The 20,729-nt window shown below is 37.8% G+C and overlaps 1 pseudogene; it reads right to left on the reverse strand.

Moving 5' to 3' along the window:
* Positions 1-14,850, reverse strand: part of LOC142445965 (myeloid-derived growth factor pseudogene) — a 135,661-nt pseudogene extending 120,811 nt beyond the window's left edge.
* Positions 14,851-20,729: the final 5,879 nt, after the last annotated feature.

Raw genomic sequence — 20,729 nt, forward strand, 5'->3', positions numbered from 1 at the left:
AGTGCACTGATATTTCTTTGTTCTTCCTTATTCAATGTTCACCTTTCACATGTATAGAAGGTGATTTAAAAGTGCCATGGCTTAGGTCAGGTGCACCCCTTGAATTAACCTTGTATTCCAACACCTTCAAGAGGTCTTGTGCAGTAAATTTGCCTAATATAATGTGTAGTTTGATCTCTTGAAGTTGTTGAATTATATAAGTGAAAAACAAAAGCGTATTTAAATTTATACTATCAGTCACTTTGTAGAGGATCAGGTGATATTAAAAACCAAGCCTTGGGATTGCTTACAGTTGCTGTTGTCACGTGTGTTTGAGTCAATTCTGATTCAAACTGATCCTACTTACCACGGAATGAACCCCAGCTGGCTGACAGCAGACGCACCGTACCCTTTGTTTGACCTCACGGTCACAGCCACTGTTGCAGGCAGGCCATGAGGCTCTGGTCCAGGGACCGGATGCTCTCAATGGCTTGTTTAAAGAGCATGAAGTCTCTGCATCATCACAGCTGAGAATTCTGCCTGTGTTTATTCCAAGACATTTGTTTGTCCTCCTGGCAGTCCATAGTAGATTCAATATTCTTTGCTAATGCCAAAATTCAAGTAATCAGTTATTCTTCAGTTTATTTATTGTCCAATTTATGCATTCATCTGAAGTAATAAAAGATATGATGTAGGTTAAATGCACCTTGGTTTTCACAATGACCTACGGCATTTGCTTTTCAACACTTTAAAGAAATTGTTACTTTTCTCACATGAGAAATGGCTCGCCTCGGTCAGGTGATTTTAATTCAGCCAACAGGGTCAAGCAGTACTGTCGACCACTCCTCCCAATGGGGTTGGGGAGGCTGCTAATAAAGCCAGAAACTGAGACCACCCGCTCGCTCGCAGAGGCTCACATGCAGTTCAGCACGGCCGGACCGAGGTCCCGTGCAGCTGTGCTGTGAGCTCTCTGGCTTGTGTTCAGTTTACTGTAAGGCCCGAAACTGCTTCTATCCTTTATAAAAAAACCAAAAACCCACTTCTATCCTTTATTAAAAAAAAAACCACTTGGATCACAATCCAGGCTTATTGATTCAATTTTAAGGATTTTTTTGTTTTATTTACGCTGATGCACACTGAATATTGAAGGTAGTAGGTTCTGAATATATTCATGTATTGCCCAGGTTAGTGGGTGCCCATAAATATGCTTTTAAGGTATGGATTCTTCAAAATGCCAGGGCAGTACAATTCCAGCAACAAAATAGCTGACGACGGGAACTGAAGTTTGGTGAGTTTTTTTTGGTTTCCTCCTTTCATATGTTTTCATATTCCGAGGGAGAAAAAAGACTGTTTTATATGTAAAAAATCGTGCAACAATAACTAAAGGCTTTCTTCTGTGTCATCTCAATTAACAAAATAAAACTGTCAACCATTGGACCATCAACACAAGAAATCTCCTTAGCCAATGAGTGATTCCCTAAGGAAAAATAACTAGAATTGTTTTTGCTAATCTAGTTTATAAACTTTTATTAATGGCATATAAATATGATGTATACATTTAAGTTCTTCTTTTCAAATTCTGAAAGAGTTTTAAAGTCAAATTTTCTATATGACTTAGTCATATTAATAATCTGATAGATCAGTGGTGGGAAAACTATGGATGACTTGCAGTCTGTTTCTATAAACAATTTTTATTTTAATAGACCCACACCAGTGAATTTTCATTTTTGTCTGTGAATGCTTCCATACAAACATATAGCAGGAGTCATAATCAACTCAGTGACCAACGTCAGCAGTAGAGACCACAGGGCCCACAAAGAATGAAAATGTACCAACAAGTTCTGAAGAAAAATAGGAAGATGGATTTGCAGTAGGTCATATTAACGAAAGAATACTTATGACCCTTAAACTTAGGGTCAGATAAGAACTTATGTAGATAGATTACTTTTTATAACAGTTGAGGCACTAAACAGATCAAAAACTCTGCCGTCAAGTCTATTCTGACTCACAGAGACCCTAAAGGTCAGAGCAGAGTTACTCTTCAGGGATTCTGAGGTTGTAAATCTTTCTAGAAGCGGGTAGTTGGCGAGTTTGACTTGCCAGCAGATCAGCTTGTCATTGACTCTACCTCTAGGGCTCCTTAGTTTATGCACTAAGGTGATTTTATTATTTTAATTCTATTTGCAACCAAACAATCACTTATTGAACATTACATTTCTTTATTTCCTACTTGCAGATCTTATAATATCGGTTTACTTTCTCTGGAGTTCACGGTTTTATTTTAAATGAGTGTATTTGGAGGCAATATTAGTAGTACCATAATTTAATATGTTAGTAAACATTTTCCTATGAATACTTTTAACATCAAATCACTGACAACCTCAAATAAGCACAAGGAATCTAGAAAATGTTCTGTCCTAAAATAATATCCTAAGGAGTCCTGGCACCATACTGGTTACATGTTGGGCTGCGGCCTCAAGGTTGGCAACCACTAGGAGGGAGAAAGATGAAGCTTCCTATCCCCCCAAAAGGGTGGAGTCTCAGAAACCCACAGGGGGAGTTCTTCTGTGTCCTGTACGGTCACTCTGCGTCTGAACCGACTCAATGACGGTGAGTGAAAACAATGTGCTGATGCTATGACTTGCCCTAGAATTGGAAAATAACTGCTTGTTGTTTCTTATTAGGCTCGGCAAAACCTACTTAGACTGTCTACAATGTAATGAACTTAAAACTCATTGCATGAAGGAAGGAAAAACTAACAATTAGTGTTGATCTTAAGTTCCACATCTACTCCCTCACGCTTGTTGTCTATTACGTCATGAGATCTTGGTCTCATCTGAAAATACTGCCTATCGATAATGGCACAAGTGGAGTGATGATTCCGGTTTTGAACGCAAATCGCCTCTAACTTTGAAAGACAAAGAAAACTACAAATATCAATGAGAATATTTGGATTAAGTGGCCCGACATGTTTAATCACTATTGTTCTGCCCTTATAGTTGCATATTAAAAAAACAACAACAGCATGGCCATGTGCGATTTAACTTTCTAGTTAATTGTGTATCTGTGGGTGTTTAAAAGTAATCCATAAGGGAAATCATTTTCTTTAATCTTAATGTCATTGTTCTTTTTGGAGAAAAAAAAATGAGTGTGATTGTTTTATGATTGAATGGCCTCACGCAATTACTCATGCTCTTATTTCTTTTTACTTATGTATTCATATTATGCTGAGTTGATCATTTTAAATACATGAAAATTAACAAAGCCATGAAATTAACCCACTCTCTCTTCAGATAAGATATTTTTAGGTGTGTTCTTCAACTTTTCTGGATTTAGCTTTAAAAATGTATTTTGGAATGAGAACACTATAAGAAGGAATAATTTGATTCAAGTTTTATTCTCAAATAGTTATCCCAAATAAATAAATTGTCTTACTCTGTGAGAACACAGATAAAGTTGTTTGTTGTCCTGTGCTTTATTGCATTTATTCATTTACAATGGCTGCTCTCAGTCCTCTTTGGAGGTTGAACGCCCCTCTCACAGGGGCCTCTGATTCATAGCAGTAGCAAAATGACAGTGATGAAGTAGCAACAAAATAATTTTATGATTGGGGGGGCCACCACAACTTGAGGAACTGTATTAAAGGGTCATGACATTAGGAAGGTTGAGAAACACTGATTTATGGAAACCCTCTATTTTGTAAGTCTATTGGCACATTTTCCAAATATTATGAATTATAATACTGTGTCTGTGTGACATGCTGGCAATTCTCACATAACTTGAAATATTTCATAATTGTGTTATACTCTTAATAGAGTTCAGTAGGATAGAAATTAATTTCTATATGCACTGGAAAACCAAAAAAATTGTGACTGATTTTATCACAATATCCACATTATTAGAGTGGTGTGGAGCCAAACATGGAATGTCTCCAAGGTATGCCTTTGTCATACAATGCCAAATATGTCAGAGATTTGTTCTTCATAAATCATCTCTTAATAAAGAAAGTCAACTTACATATTGCATATCTCACTGACACACACTCTGACCTTCCTCTGCTACAGTGAATAAAGTATGCCTGCTCAGATATAAGATCAACCTCTTAGCTGTGCACTGTCTCCTGTCCTCATTTTCATTCAACTCATTTACGATTGCAATTTTGTTCTATCTCTCATATACCAATAATGTCCTCCTCCTCTTTACAGTTAATAATATATAGTGCCTACAGGGTGCCAGGAACATTCTTAAGGGCTTTACAGTTCTCGGTTCATTAATCTTCATTCAATTATATGGTTTACAATGATCAACTCCATCTTGTAGATAAGGACATTGAATCAGAATTTGAGACCAGGCAATAGGGATCCAGGGTCAGAGCTCTAAGGCACTGCACTGTATTGTTGCTCCTGTTTAGTTGCATAAAATGTTCATCAGAAATGTCCATCTTAAATAAGCAAACAAGCAACACTAAATTCATTTCTCAATTTCCACATTACCTGAAACCCAAACACTTACTTCCTTTTGCTTCCTTTACCAAATGAAATTCTCTGTAAAAATATTATCAAAGTAGTTAGTGGCGATTAATAGGTTTGCTTATTCTTGTAAAAAAAATCAACATTTACCATTCTGACCCTGTAAAGAAATGTTCATTTCTTCTTATGTCAATGAAATGAAACCTAAAAGTACATATGGTGCATAATACAGAGTACCCTTTTCCATCTAATAGCCTCTCAGCCTGCCTTTTCCTTCCTTCGTGACATGTCTTCAACATCGCATGCTCCTTCTTCAAGGCCATTTCTGTTTGTCCACTCTCTGCCTGAGTGTGCAGAGCCCTTCCGTCTTGTGCTGTGCGTGCTGCATTTTATAATTTTATGCCTGTCTTCATTGCTTGAGTTAAATCAATCCACTTTGATTCATCTGAATAGAAGCTTTATAAAATGCATGGGGATTAGGGAAGGGGGTGTAGAAAGGGAGACCCGATCTTGGAGATCCATGTGTGACCTCCTCTCTGGGAGATGGGCAATGGGAGGGTGGGTGAGGGGAGACGCCAGGCAGTGTAAGATAAGATATAATAATTATTTATAAACTATTAAAGGACCAGGGGGTAGGCGGGATTGGGGAGGAAGTGGGAGGGGGAAAGGGAAACCGAACTGACTCCAGGAACCCAAGTGGAGGCGAATTTTGAGAATGACGAGTGCAACGAATGTATAAGGGTGCTTTGCTCAATTGATGTATGTATGGATTGTGATCAGGGTTGTATGAGCCCCAATAAAAAGATTTATTAATAATAAATAAATAAAAGGACTTCATTGGCTTCAATTGTTTGTGCAATGGGTACATTTTGCAGAAGGTCATATAATTTTTCGTACTTTGGTTAACACCAGAAAACATGGATGGAAGTGCCATACATTCAGTTATTAATCAGGAACTTTGTGGTTAAATAATAAGTAACCTCTGTGTTTTCTGAGAAGTCAAATTTATTTTAAAAAATAGTTTCTGGTGTGTTTTGGAGAGAGAGAGAGAGAGAGAGAGAGAGAGAGAGAGAGAGAGAGAGAGAGAGAGAGAGAGAGAAAATTTACTATGCTCCCACAATGCAGCTATAAACTTTTTGTGTTATTTAGTGATCATTTGAATCACTTCTCTAGTTCACTGCCACCGAGTCAATTATGACTCATGGAGACCCTACTAGGACAGGGTAGATTTACCCCTGTGTGGGCATGGCCTTTTCCTGAGAATTCTGGGAAATCCTGAATTTCTTCCTTGGAGGCAGGAAACACTTCATTTTACTCACTTTCTGCGAGACATTGCAGCTGACAAGACACATGGAACTACCCTAGTGCCCTAGTCTGGAGAAACCACATGGACCTAGCCTGATGCAGCCCTGATGCTGGAGAAACCACATGAAGATTCTGCCAGCGCTGAGATGCTTACAACACCACTGGATCCAAAGATTTTCTACCACTGGATCCAAAGATTGTCCTACTTTTGACATCATTACATGTGTTTTGTGAGTTTAAGAGAAGTTTATAGATTTATACTGGACATAGGGACTAATATCAGAATTATGGGCTTGTACTGGACAGGATTGGAATGCTTTCTTCATGCACAATTACCCTTTATATAAAACTCTCTTATACACATATGAGTTTCTATGGATTTGTTTCTTTCATCTACCCAGATTAACACAAAGCCAATGTACAAAATTTGGAAAAATTACTGTAAAAGATCTCTTTAACGTGTTTGAAATATGTCACTTTGAAGACTAAGATGATGTGACACTTCCAATCCCCTCATATGCATGTGAAATCTGAACAATGAATGAAGAAGCCCTAGCTCAGTTGGTGAAGAGGTTAGCACTGGGCGGCGATGCACATGGTCTGCAGTTCATAACCATGAGCAGCTCCTTGGGAGAGATATTGGGCTTTCTACTCCCCCAAACAGTTACAGCCTCAGAAACCCGCAGGGGTCACCATGAGCTAGCACTGACTCAATGGTAGTAAGTTTGGTTTCTTTGGTAACATAAATATATATATCTCTATATAGATGTATATATTTAAAATAAGGTATTGGTAAATACTATGGAATAGGCCATGAACTCCAAAAGAATGAACTAATCGGTCTTGGGAAAGTGTAACCAGAATGGGATTTAGAAGGAACAATGGCGCCATGTTGTCAGGTGGGACCAGTCCTTGAGGAAGACCATCATGCTTGATAAAGTAGAAAGGGAGAGGCAAAAAGGGAGATTGGCAATGGGAAGGACTTACAAGGTGGTGACATCAATGGGCTCTGCCATTGGAAGGATAGTAGGATGGCACAAGAGTGGCCCCAGCAATTTATTCTGAAGTGCTCCGGTTCTCTGTGACTCTGATCTGTCATTGATCTGCTGAAATGCTTGTTAGTTGGCTGAATCAATTTATACTGTAATAACACATACTTCCCAAGCCTTTCTAGAGTACAACAATATTTCTCTCTCATCCATATCATGTTTCAGCTGTGTATAGGCCTGTGGCCCTTCTTCCTACTAGGATCCAGGCTTAAAGATGTAAAATAAGTGAAACCACCAGGTTAGAAAAGCTTAGGTAGAGGGAAAAAGAAAATTGGCAGAGTTGATGGATTTTATCTCAAAGCTTTAGTTCATGAATTAGTTATATTCCTTTTACTTGCATAGCAGTGTCTTAAGCAAGTTATGTGGCTAAAATGCTGTCAAGTTCAGTATAGGCAAGGTTCTTCCATAAGACTAATGCCACCTGGAAACAGAATGCCAAGAGCAACTCTAATACAAACCTCCATAGCTTATCATTTTGTCCAACAGATGATTTTCCTCCCACCTGCAGAACACCCTCGCCCTCCTTCCAAAAAAGAGCCAAAGGTCCGGTAGATGATGGCATCAGCATCAGATTTTAAATGGCTGTGATAATTTCTCCCTAAAATCTGGGCATCATTTCTCTTGATTTGGAAAGCTATTGTTAAACGGGCATGGGACGCAATATGGCTTCCTCCATCTTCACTACAGTGAAAGAGAATCAAACTCCAAATTAGCCCAAGTCCAATTACTCTGAAGCAGAAGCCAGATATGCCTCTGCTTTCAAACATTCTTTACCAGTTCTGATACCAATCCCTGTTTCTAAGGTACTCTCTGCTGGGTTGGAAATATCATTGCAATGGCCACACAAAACTCACAGATCATACTCATAGTTAGAGGAGTCATTAGGGATATGAAGAGATTACAATAAAGGATTAGCAATGCTCAGGTTGTAGTTCTTTGGTAAGGACTTCTTCTAAGCTATGGCCACTACCAGGCATTTCTCTGGTTTTCTGCTTGTCTGTTAGGTAGCCCTTAGGCCTATGCTTTATTTAAGCACTGTTACAAAGGTGTCTGTGTGTGTGTGTGTTGTTTTTGCTTTGCTGATAAATACCCAAAGGACAAACCACCTCACCCAGGTTCTCAGCTCTTTCTCAGTGAATCACAAGCCTAGCTTCCCAATTAAATGCTCAGAGACACCCCAATCCACATATAAGTCACTTCCCTGAGCACAGATCTATACTCAATACATGCCCACTGTTCTTTCATATGCTCTAGCTCATAGTTTCCTAAACTTACTTACCCACTGGCCCCTTTTCAGGAAAAAAAAAACATCAATACAATTAAAATGTTTTGCATAATAACCCATAATCCAGGATAAAGTGTAGGTATCAGATTTCATAGCAACCCTGGATCAATCAGTGCCCCCTGGGAAGCTGAACTGCCACTTTGAGAAACACTACTCTAGCTTTTGGCTCTGTTACTGCTGCTCCAATGTCATAACTATCTCTCCCTCAACCTAGCTTCAATTCACAGGGATCTTAGAGGTGAAAGGACATACTCCATTGGCTCCTCTTTGTTGATGGTGGTAAGCTCAACTTTTCTAATGATAGGATGGCTCATTTTATACCCAGCACAGTAGAAAACTTGCATGTTAGAGTTCTAAGTGTTTACAATCACAATTAGCTCTGTTAACTATCACTCACAACAGAATCATAAAACTTTAAGAGCTTTTTTCCCCACCTTCTCTTAACCAGACTCAGCAAGGAAAAGTTGTGTGGTGGGAGTTACAAAGACTATACCTATGGGAGTTATACTATAAGAGATACACCCCCACCACCACCACGGAAAAAATGGGATTTTTTTTCAAAGATGTTTTAAAATTTTTTACAAAACAATCTTATCACCTTCAAAGTACTCTCCATTACACTTCATACATTTGTCAAATCTGTGATTCCAGTGTTGGAAACATTTTTCAAACTCATTTGTTTGGATGGCTGACAGCCCCTCCTTCATTTTTCTTCACCTCTTCTATGTTGTTAGATAGCTGTCCTTTCACATCCCTCTTCATTTGCAGAAAGAGAAAGAAGTCATACGGATTGAGGTTAGGTGCATGGGGCAAGAGAGGCATGCAGTTTGGTGGCAAAGAGTGGTGCACTGAGATGGTTGCATGAGCTAGTGCATTGTCAGAGTGGCAAAACCACCCCCCATGTACCACAAATCAGGCCCTTTTTGTCACACATGTTATGTAGTCTTTTCATAATATGTAAATAGATAGCTTGATTAACAGTCTGACCTGGTGGAATGAACTCAAAATGTACTGCAAGTCAACATTTTTTTGTTGGGAAGTTCACAGATATCCAGAATGAGGTTTGTTATCAATCGACATTTCACCTTTTTTGAAATGAGAAAACCACTGGTAAACACTTGAATTTTCCCCATAGCGCTGTCCTTGTAAACTGTGGTCAGTACCACAACAGTTTCTGTTGCATTGTTTCCAAGCAGGAAACAAAATTTCACAGCTGCATACTGTTCTCTTAAATCAGCCATCATAATAAATGAGCCTCAAGCAAAATTGCTTTTACAAAAATTGTTCACTGTGACCAGAAAGAAACTTCCCAGGTAATGCCTCTGTGTGCACTTACTCAGGCTAGTTGCTCCATGCTCGCCTAGCAGGAAAAATGTGTACTGTGAAAGGTCTGCTCTGACCAGCGCAATTCCTGTTTTTGTGGGGTACCCTCTCCTAAGGAATTCACTGTATTACATTTATGAGTAGTAGCGTAAATGGATCCACACCAGCACACACATATAAATATTTAAAAATAGCAAAACCAAACTAAACAAAACATTATTCTATTTTCTAAAGAAAAGTGGGAAATGCCCTACAGCCACCTCTATTCACTGCCAAAGAGTCAATACTGACTCCTGGCAACACCCTGTGTCTTTCTGAGATTTGACTGTTTACAGGAGTAAAAAGCCCAGTATTTCTCCCACAGAGTTGCTGGTGGTTTTGAACAGCAGGCCATGTGGATCACAGCCCAACATGTAGCTACTACAGCCACCAGTGCGGCCTCTCCACTCCCTGTCCTTCAACCCCCTCCTTTCCTTTCTGTTTCTTTCTCTTTATTCTCCTCCTTGTCCCTTCACTCCCATTTCCTCCATCACAGAGATAAAGAGGCTTGGTTTCAGGAAGGAGCTCCCTCTTGTCACGAGTGCTACTTCTGATGTTTGTGCATGTCCATGCCATAATGATTCCATGTTCAAAGCTCCTTTCCTCTCCATGTGATGATTTTTAAAATAGCTATTCACCTTCATTACTTTCCTTTGCTTCATTCTTTCAAAATCTTGTCAGAAAGGGATTCATTTTTAAATTATTCAATTTTGTTTGGTTGATTTCAACAGATCTTTTTTTTTTTTCAAAAAAAGAGAAACCTTCAAATTAGCATTTTCTTCCTTCTAGCTTATTTCTGTCAACATTTTATCTTAAATTTAAATGTGCTTGATATCATTTGTGGAATTTTTTAAATTATAATTTTTTACTTCTGCCTGTTGGAAACTTCCACCTTTCCACTTCCTGTTTACAAACTCAAAGAGTCCTAGTGGTGTAGTGGTTATGTGTTTGGCCATGATCCACATTGCTGGCAGTTCATGTGATCCATATATAGGGTCAGCAGTTGGAAACCACCAGCTAGCCCGGGGAGAAAGTCTGGGCTCACACTTGAGTAAACAGGGTAAGTGTCTGAAACACATAGGGGAGCCACTATGAGTCAGTACTGATTGAATGGCAGTAAGTTTTTATTTTGTTTTGTTTTGCTTTGTTTTACAAGCTCTATTGAATACCTGTAGAAATAACATAACTTCACTCTCCAATCAAGAAATTTTGTCTACCCAGATAATACAACTAAGTTTAAGTGTAATTCATAACATCTATGGCATTAAAATGAGTAACATTGATTTTAACTAAAGGAATCTAAAAAATTAAAATGAAAAAAGTAAAAAAAATTTACAATCTCTTAGGAACAATAAACATTTATATAAATATTGGTGTTAGAGGTCAATATTAGTGGTTGCTTTGGACTCATTAGTGGTTGCTTTTGGCTCATAATGACACCATGGACAACTGAATGGAACACTGCCTGGACATGTTCCTACTCACCACATCTTTCCAAGATTGTGCCCAATCTTACACCCACTGTGTCAGTCCATCTAGTGAATGGTCTCTCTCTCTCTTTTTTTTTCATGGACCCTATTGTGTATCAAGAATGAATGTCCTTCTCCAGAGAATGGTTCTTTCTGATAAAATGTCCAACGTAGATGAGACGAAGTCTAGCCATCCACCCATTTAAGGAGCTTTCAAACGAAACTTCTAAGACTTATGTACATGTGCCTCTGGCAGCCCATGATATATGTAATTTGTTTGCAAACATTGTAATCCAGAGGCATCATTACTGTGAGGCATTCCATATCCTCATAATGCTTTCACATGCATATGAGTCAATTGGAATGTTTATAATAATTCACATGATATTACTAATTAATGACATTTTAAAATAAAACTTTAAACATCAAAGGTTTTTTGTGCTCTCTTATATTTTGATCAAAATTTTAATGTAAGGAATTGGCTTTGTGTAATAGTTAATTCATATATTTTATTACTACTTCAGAAAGCAATAGAAATCTAGATACATCAAGCATAAGTTCTACAATGAATGGTAGGAGAAGAATTTACTAAAGTAGATGATTTAATCATATTAATTTTCAGTGTATTTTTATATGTATTGCCTCATCCATATATTCCTTTTGAAGGCTGAATTTGTGGAAAATATATTATTACATTTACAAAGTATAGATACCTAAAACTTACAAAGGTAAGAATACTATTTCAATGTAATACAATTTGATACAACATTTAAAAGTCTCTATTACTGTGAAAAAATCATGAGGCAAAATTGGAAAGAATTCGACATAAACAGTAGCTTGAGCAGCTACAAGAGTAGGCTAACTGGCTGTTAACCCTTCGCCTCTGTTTCCAGTGTGCAGGTCCGGGGTAAAAATGAAGAACTTTATATGCTCTCTATGAGATATAAAAGAGGATAAAAGCAGTAATAATCGGCAGCTATTATCACTACATTTTTCATTACCATTAACTGTATATCAAAAAATGGACTGAGCATAGTCAGGTGAGAAACGGAGAAAACTGAATACGGGTAGAGCTTTATTTTCAAAATGCTTAACTTCCTGGTTGCATTGCTAGCTTTAACATTAGACACGTCAGAGACAAGAAGCCGGACTGCATGGTCCATTAGTCAGTCCGTCCAAAAAGACTCTTTTTCACTTCTTAATACACCGTGTGATATATTATACTAATATCTCTCGAATCTCGCATATCCTTCTTTCCCCTGACTTTTTATACTCATGAAATGGAAAACATTTTAAAACCAAATGACATTATTTCCAAATAGTTTAGTATCTCTGTTCCGGAGTTACTTCTACAACTCATAATTCTTTTATGACCGTTGCTATAATAACTGAAAGCTATCATAATATCCCTGCAATAACCCAGTAGTACTTTGGCAAGAAAAGGCAGTGCTACATACACCCTCAAATGTACTCTCGAAACAAAAACTTATAAAGATTCTAGAAGGAAATCTATCTCTTTTCATACCTTTGACTTTAAGAGGCAGACAAGAAAATAGAATAAAAAATATACACTGAGGAGGAAGGGAATTTCTAAGTTTAAGGTATATATCTAAGGGTAAAGTTGAGTTTGTATTCAGAGAATTCAAAGAAAGTGGAAATTGAATTTTTCTCTATGCTATTGTATAAATGGAATAGATAAATAAACTGTAGTATACACATATTGCAATATTATTCAGTCATGAAAATAAACTAATTTCTAGTACATATTAAAACATGAATGGGCATTATGAAATTGAAAATATTGTGCTAGGTAGAATAAGTTAGACCTAATTTACAAATATTGCATGATCCCTCTTAACATGAAATAACTAAAATATACAAAGCATAGAGAAAGACGTTCATTAGTGGTTATCAGAGAATTGCGTAAGGAGGGTTTGGGAAATATTTTTAAGTGGGACTGAATTTCTGATGATGAAAATCGTCAGGAATACATAAGGGTGTTTGTTGTGCAATATGAATGCAATTAATGTCAATGAACTGTGCACTTAAAAACAATCAAAATGTCACTATATATATATTTTAACCACAATTTTTATAAAAGAGAAAATACGACTTTAAAATTGAAACAATAAAGTCCAAAGAGGCTTTGAACTTCTGTAAATCTGAGTTCAATAAATCTTGAGGTTTTCACATAAAGCTAATGAAACAAAGGGCAACTGCAACTATATACGCACATACATATAAAAGCGATAGATAAAAATATAAACACGTAAGGTTATAAGTAGTATGGCACAGAATTCAAAATGTATATAAGAAAATACTGAACAAATTAAATCATGCAATTCTAAAAATTATCAAGATTTAAGTCCTAAATAAAATAGAAAATCACAGCTCAAGCAACATTATACACAATAGAGAAAACTTTAGGGTTTATCATGTATGCAAATTAGTATTAAAAAGAATGAAAACTAAATAAAATAAGTTAATGCTATGAATTAGACAATCATAAGGTAACATAATGTATTAAAAATGTAATGAATATAAGAATAGGTTATACATATCATTAATGATGAAGAACATTTAAATCAAATTAGAAAATTCAAAGTAAAATCTAAATTTTACTCCTCAGATAAAAAATATAAAAACAAAATCGGTCAATTCTGAGTTTCCAATAGATTCAATCTTCATGCACTAATAGCAAGATTATAAAATAGCCTTTTAATGAAAATTTGAAAGTATATTAAGAGTCATTCATTTTTGTTTTAGCAATTTCTTTCTAAAAATCTAAACCAAGATATACAAAATATAACCATAAGGACAATGTGTGTCCAAAAATATTTGGGATATTAGTTTCATTATTTAAACATAAGGTAAACCTTTTCAATAAAAAAGATAATTTATATTTATGATTTTGTTTAAAGGAAATGCAGTGAAATAGTAAAAAAAGACATATATATATATATATATATATATATATATAGAGAGAGAGAGAGAGAGAGAGAGATTCATATGTACAGGCACAACCCTCTTTATTGAGCTTTGAAAATATTGTTCTTTTAAACAAATGTAACATTTAGATCGACCCTAAGTCCAAAAAGTGTTTTGTGACATTTTCCCAACAACATGTGCTAGCTTTGTGTTTCTGTGTCACATTTTGGTGACAATCACAGTATTTCCAACTTTTCATAGTGTTATTGCACCTACCACAGAATAAAATATAGCAGTGTAAACACACTTTAATATGCACTAGGAAGCCAAAATTTTCTTATAATTGACTTTATTAATATATCACAGTTATAGTTAGATTTTATGTCATTTTGGGTGAACCAGGTTTATCTCATGATATGACCTAATATAATGATGTTCTCTATTTTATCTCTTTGCGTTCTAATATCCATTGCAATGGCTCAGAAATTCATAGACTAAATTAACAAATAAAGGGCTTATTAAGGAAGTTGATAAGTTTTAACACCGGTGTGGAATGCTCATAGTTGATTTGTTTATCAGGACATGCTTTGAAGTTCTATTAGGTCTTCTTAAAAATGCCCAAAGAGGCAATGCTGTAGTCAACTCTATGCTGTGTGATGGGATCTTCTGTGCAGTACATAGTTTTGGGGAAAAGAGGGTAGAACTGCAGCTGTTCTTGTGTTTGTTAGGTGCCCAGGGAGTTAGTTCTGACCAACAGCAACCTTCTTCATAACCTTTCAAAACACTGCACAGTCCAGTACCATCCTTCCAATTGTTCCTATGCATGAGCTCATTGAGAGTCAGGGTGTCAATCCATCTCGTGGACAGTCTTCCTCTTTTTTGCTGCCCTTCCATTTTACCAAGCATGATGTCCTTCTGAAGGACTGCTCATCTCCTCACAGCAAGTCCAAAATGTGTATGATAGAAGTCTTCCCGTTCTTACCTCTGAAGAGCAATTTGGCCATACTCCTTCCAAACAGATCTCTGGCGTTCTAGCAGTCCAGGGTACTGTCAATATTCGTCTCCAGCACAATCATTCAAATGCATCATTCTTCCTTGGTTTTCCTTAGTCAGCATCCCGCTTTCCCTGGGTAGAGAACTGGCTCCTGAGTGCTGCCAAAGCCTCGCAGCCATTAAAGAGGGCTGCTCTCAGAGTGTGGCCTGTGCTTCGCATAGATTGACACTTTGTGGAAGATAGCTCACTTTAGCTGCATCTGGATACGGCATTTGGGTGACTGACCTCCTGTTTGATTTATTGTCTGCTGACCCCACAAGCCATCACAGGACTGTCGATCTTGGATTTATTCAGTTCTGCTTCCATCAGGCTGTGGTTTTCCTGCTTCCTCTTCCCGCTTCACTAGCACCTGCAGCTCCATGGATCAGGAACAATGTTTATCTTACATCTGACCCATGGACTTGCACCAAACTGGATTTGCACACTTCTACAACTGTGTAAGCCATTTCTTTATAAAATCCCCTTATATATGAGTACACATACAAGTGTCACTTGGTATTGCCTCTGTAGAGAACGCAGACTAACACACTCAATTTTATTGCAGTAGTCTGGAACCAAATCTCCAAGGTGTAATTGTAAGTATAGAGTACGATGCCTGTGTGCTCTGTTGATAAGTGAGCAGAGAATTTATTAAAATATATATAAGTCGCTTGATCTTTTTCATGAAAAAAAGACATCTGTTTTAGCTATTCTTTCTATCTTGGAGGTGTTTGCCTGGATTTTTCAAGGTCTCCCTTTTATGGAAGAGCAAATCTGCACCTTATTTCTGAGAAGCAGGGGTTGCTTTGATGTTTTAAACAAATTCTTCAGGTTCTTCTAATTTTCAGCAAGCAAGGCTTCATCATCCGTATATCATTGAGTGTTAATAAACCTTTCAATATTGAAGCTGTACTCTTACTCATATATTCCACCTTTCAATCCTAGAACGCACTGTTTCTGATTTTAATCCATACAGTATTCCTTTGTTCTGTTTGAATGAGTGCCTCTTGGTCCATGTACAGTTCTATATGCACCATTACGTACTCTCAAAATCCAATTTTTCTCAATGTTATCCATTGATTCTTATAATCCACAAAGTGGAATAGATTTGCATAGTTAATAAAACACAAGTAAATATATTTCTTGTATTCTCTACTTTCAGCCAAGATCCATCAATGTCAGCCATGACACCTCCCATGCCATGTCCCCTGTTGACCATGGTTTGAACTTCGATTGGCTCCTTGTCAATGCATTATTACAAGTAAGTTTTTTAAAGAAATCTTTAGCAAAATTTTACTCGCATTGATATTAATAATGTTGTTTGATCACTTCCTCCACATACAGCTGTGGAATATATATGTCATTGAAGTAGGAAATACGTCTAGTTCAATGCAGAATCCTGCAATTAGTAAATATGCCTGGTACATAGTAATCTTTTAATTAATAAATTTAGCAAACTTTCTTTGGTGGACACACTTAGATATTTCATTGGAAAATAAAATAGCATTTGTGTTATTCTTCTTATAATTATTATTAAATTGAAACAACTTAAAAGTGATTCAAAAGTGAGATTGCATGATAAGGTATGACATGTTAACCAAACTACCTCTGCCATAGTCACTTTGAAATGTTCCCTGTCTGATAACAAGGCTCCTCACTTCCTTTAACTATGATCAGAAGAAATTCAAGGGAGTTTAATTCATGTGGGCACCTTGGGAATGAATTTTGGGCCTCCACTGTTATCTGTAGCCTTCTGCAGACCAGGTGTTCACAATTTTAATTATGACACCACTATCTCCTTTGGGATTAGATTTTATTATTATAATCGTTTTCACACAGGCTGGTGTTCTCCTTCCATCTAATCTTAGTTGATATCTCAATTAAATGGCTGCTTGTTTTAAGACATGACTTTGTGACTCCAGACACCATTCTTACTGATAGGCGGGCACCATCTGGTTTCTTCACCACATTTTGTTAGGCACACATATCTTCAATCATCTCTTCATGATGGTGAGCATCAAGCAGGGCCATGTTATCAGAACTAATTTTTCTTAGATTAGAACTAGAATTAAGTGCAATCCCCAAATTCATTCATATATCTATGTTTATATATGTCTCTGGTTCACTTTAGATACATCGTTATCATTTTATGATAGAGAACCTTGTAAACCATCCACTTGGGGCATAGTCCTATTGCGAGTGCCATCAAGTTAGTCATTGGTATAGAATTTAACACACTTTTGAGAAAAGAAAATTATGCAAGTATAGGCCAACTCAATGGAAGTCAACATGAATCATTAACTTCTATAAATTTTTAATTGACTGGAGGCTGTTTACACAAACAATTGGAGTTGGTAATAAAGCAAAACTGTCAGTAATGTCCATTCAGAAAGGCAGATCATGCCATTCAGATTAACACATGTAGTAAGAAAGGCAGGAAGACATTAAAAAGGTAAATATATGATGGTTCTAGGCTACCATTCATTGACAGTCTCAAAGTAAGAAACCTGAACAAAAGTCCAATGACCACCCATTCCATAACCTTACTAACCTTAGATGGTAACCAGCAGATTCTTCAAACATTGGCTGTTGCAGCTTAATCCAAAGGAGTATTGCAGTGCCTTAAATCTGCTACAGGTGAGTTTTAGGTAAATCTCAGTCCACTTAGTGGGATTTCTGCATCAAATTCTGGTATGGCCCGTGAAGAATGTTGTGTGCCTTGAAAGGACATAGTCTAAAGTCTCAGTAGTCTATAGCCCAAAAGTGTTCAAATAAGTATATAATACCAAGTGTATAATTACTTTCTCCAAGACATACATGTCGGTCTAATATCTTGACATGAGTTTCTATTTAGATAGCTTTTCACTTTTGTAGGCGTGTCTGTTGATTTGGGGTGACCTTAGCACAATATTGTACAGTAGCGACTGACTGGTCTTCCCCCACTCCTCCAATGTTGAAAAGTGGACTTCAGCTGAGACAAAGTCTCCTCTGATGATGTGTTTTTAAAAAATATTCAGAGGGTGAGACAGGCTTCATGGGCACCAGGCAGACCCTCTATCTCATTGCTTGGGAGACTGGTTTAGAAGACTACATGACCCGACATCAGAAACCTGCCTTCCACTTTGTATTTTCTTATCTCAGAGTAGCAAATGAGCACAATATTTGTTCTTATGTGATTGACTAACTTCGCTCAGCATAATGGCTATGAGTTCCATCCATGCCATGAGGTGTTTCATGGTTTCATCTCTATTTTTTAAGGATGCATAGTACTTTTAAAAATAATTTTTATTGGGGGCTCATACAGCTCTTTTTCAAAATGCATTGTGTCAAGCACATTTGTACAGTTGTTGCCATCAACACTTTGAAAACATTCACTTTCTACTGAGCCCTTGGTATCAGCTCCTCATTTCCCCCCTCCCTCATCCACCTTCTCACCTTCACTAACCCTTAATAACTTATAAATTATTAATTTTTTTCATGTTTTCCACTGACCAATGTCTCCCTTCACCCAGTTTTCTGTTATCTGTTCCCAAGGGAGGGCGTTAAATGTACATCATTGTGATAAGTTTCTCCTTTCTCCCCCCACCTTCCCCTTACCCTCCTTGTATCACTACTCTCATTATTGGTCCTGAGGGGTTTGTATGTCCTGGATTCGCTATGTTGCAAGCTCTTATCTGTACCCGTGTACATGCTCTGGTCTAGCTGAATTTGTAAGGTAGAATTGGGGTCATGATGGGGGTGTGTGAGGGTGGAGGAAGCATTAAAAAACTAGAGCAAAGTTGTGTGTTTCATCATTGATATACTGTACCCTGACTGGCTCATCTCTTCTTGTGAAACTTCTGTAAGGGGATGTCCAATTGTCTTCAGATGGGCTTTGGGTCTCTAATCCGCACTCCTCTTCACTCACATTGATATGATTTTTTGTTCTGGGTCATTGATGCCTGATACCTGATCCCATCCATACCCCATGATCACACAGGTTGGTGTGCTTCTTCCATGTGGGCTTTGTTGCTTCTCAGCTAAATGACCACTTGTTTGTCTCAAGCCTTTAATACCCCAGATGCTATATCTTTTGATAGCTGGGCACCATCAGCTTTCTTTACCACATTTGCTTATGCACCTGCTTTGTCTTCAGTGATCATGTTGGGAAGGTGAGCATCACAGAATGCCAGGTTATTAGAACAAAATGTTCTTGCATTGAGGGAGTACTTGAGTAGAGTCCCAATGTCTATCTGCTATCTTGATACTTAACATATAAATATATATACATAGATCTATTTCCCTATCATTACATAAATATATTTACATATGTACATGCTTGTATTTAGACCTCTATAAATGCCCTTTGCCTCCTTGTTCTTTCCTCTATTTCCTTTTACTCTATTCTTGTCCCACTATCATGTTCTGCCTTTGTTCAGGTTTCAGTAATTTCTCTCAGTTACATTGTCCTTGATCAAGTCCTATCAGGCATACTACACCCTCCTCATCATTAATTTTAGATCACTTGTTGTTCCCTTATCCTAGGTTTGCTAACCCCCATTTCCTTTCCCTGCCTCTCTTCTCCCCTGTACCCTTGGAAACGTTGGTCCCATTATTTTCTCCTCTGGATTGTTTATCCCACCTATCTGATCTAGATAGGCATACAGAGACAATAATAAGCACAAAAACAAGGCCAGCAAAATAAAACAAGAAAAGAAAAACAAAAAAAAGGACCAAAAAAAGCCTATAAATAGTTCCAGGTCTATTTGTTGACCTTCAGGTGTGTTTTCCAGTCAAATCTGATGGGGTGCCATACCCTGCCCCCAAAGTTTATTTTTGGCATTCCCCAAGGACTTCATTGCTTTGCTACCCTTGCTGCTCTGTTGCATGCCCTTAGTGTTTTGCCCCAGTGTGGTGGGGTCAGATTGGGCATAATACCCAGCTCTATGTCTCTAGTGTTGTGCCTTGTAGCTCTGTGGGTCAGTGAGGGACTTCGTGTCTTGTGGCGGGGCTGGCCCTGTGGTCCTCTCTGTGCATTGGCTGCTCTGAGCAGGAATATTGTCCTTGGGGCTTGGTGCACCAGGTTGTGTTCCACTATCTCTCCTTCCAGCTTCATTTGTTTCTGTGTGCTCTGATTAGACGCACCCCTCCTCTAGAAGGGGAGTTGGGGTGTCCACATAGTTTGAACCTCTCTTTTGGTTCCCAGTTTCATGCCCGTATGTTGCATTCACATCTAGGTCCACCAGGTTGAATTCTGGTCCCTCTCTCTCTCCTGTGGAAATATAAACAACACTCTCCCCTTGGGTCAGGTATTATTCTCTTGTGTGTGTCCTGTGCAGCTTCTTGCTATTGTGAATTATACTGCAATGAATATGGGAGCACATGTTCTGTCTCTTATTTCATGTTCCGTCTCTTATTTCTTCGGAATAAATGCCCAGCAAAGGTATTTCTAGGTTGTTTGGTATTTCTCTCATTAGTTGTTTCAGGTAGTGCCATATTGCTTTTTTAGAAGGCCACTAGCACTGTGTAAGAACTTTAATCTCTGCCAGGCATGGGATGAGATGTAGAGACTGGCTACTAGATCATGCTGAGTGGTTCTCAGGGCAGGTTAGCCTAAGCACTGTGGGGAGCAATCTGCTGCTGGCCTGTCTCCAGCAAGTGGCTGCGTGCCTCCGGTCCATGACCATGGGCTGACCAGAGCAGGGAGGTAGAGGTGCCACTGGGATGTCAGAGGTGTTGCTGGAGTTCTTGGTGTGCCCACTCTCCAAGAAGCTGCTCAGATGTGAAGCATCAAAAATTGAATTGATTAATAAAGAGTTAAGAATAGCTTACCCAAACACTGGTGGCATTCCAAATATGAAACCACAAGCA

This window comes from Tenrec ecaudatus, chromosome 4 (assembly GCF_050624435.1).
Source record: "Tenrec ecaudatus isolate mTenEca1 chromosome 4, mTenEca1.hap1, whole genome shotgun sequence".
NCBI lineage: Eukaryota > Metazoa > Chordata > Mammalia > Afrosoricida > Tenrecidae > Tenrec > Tenrec ecaudatus.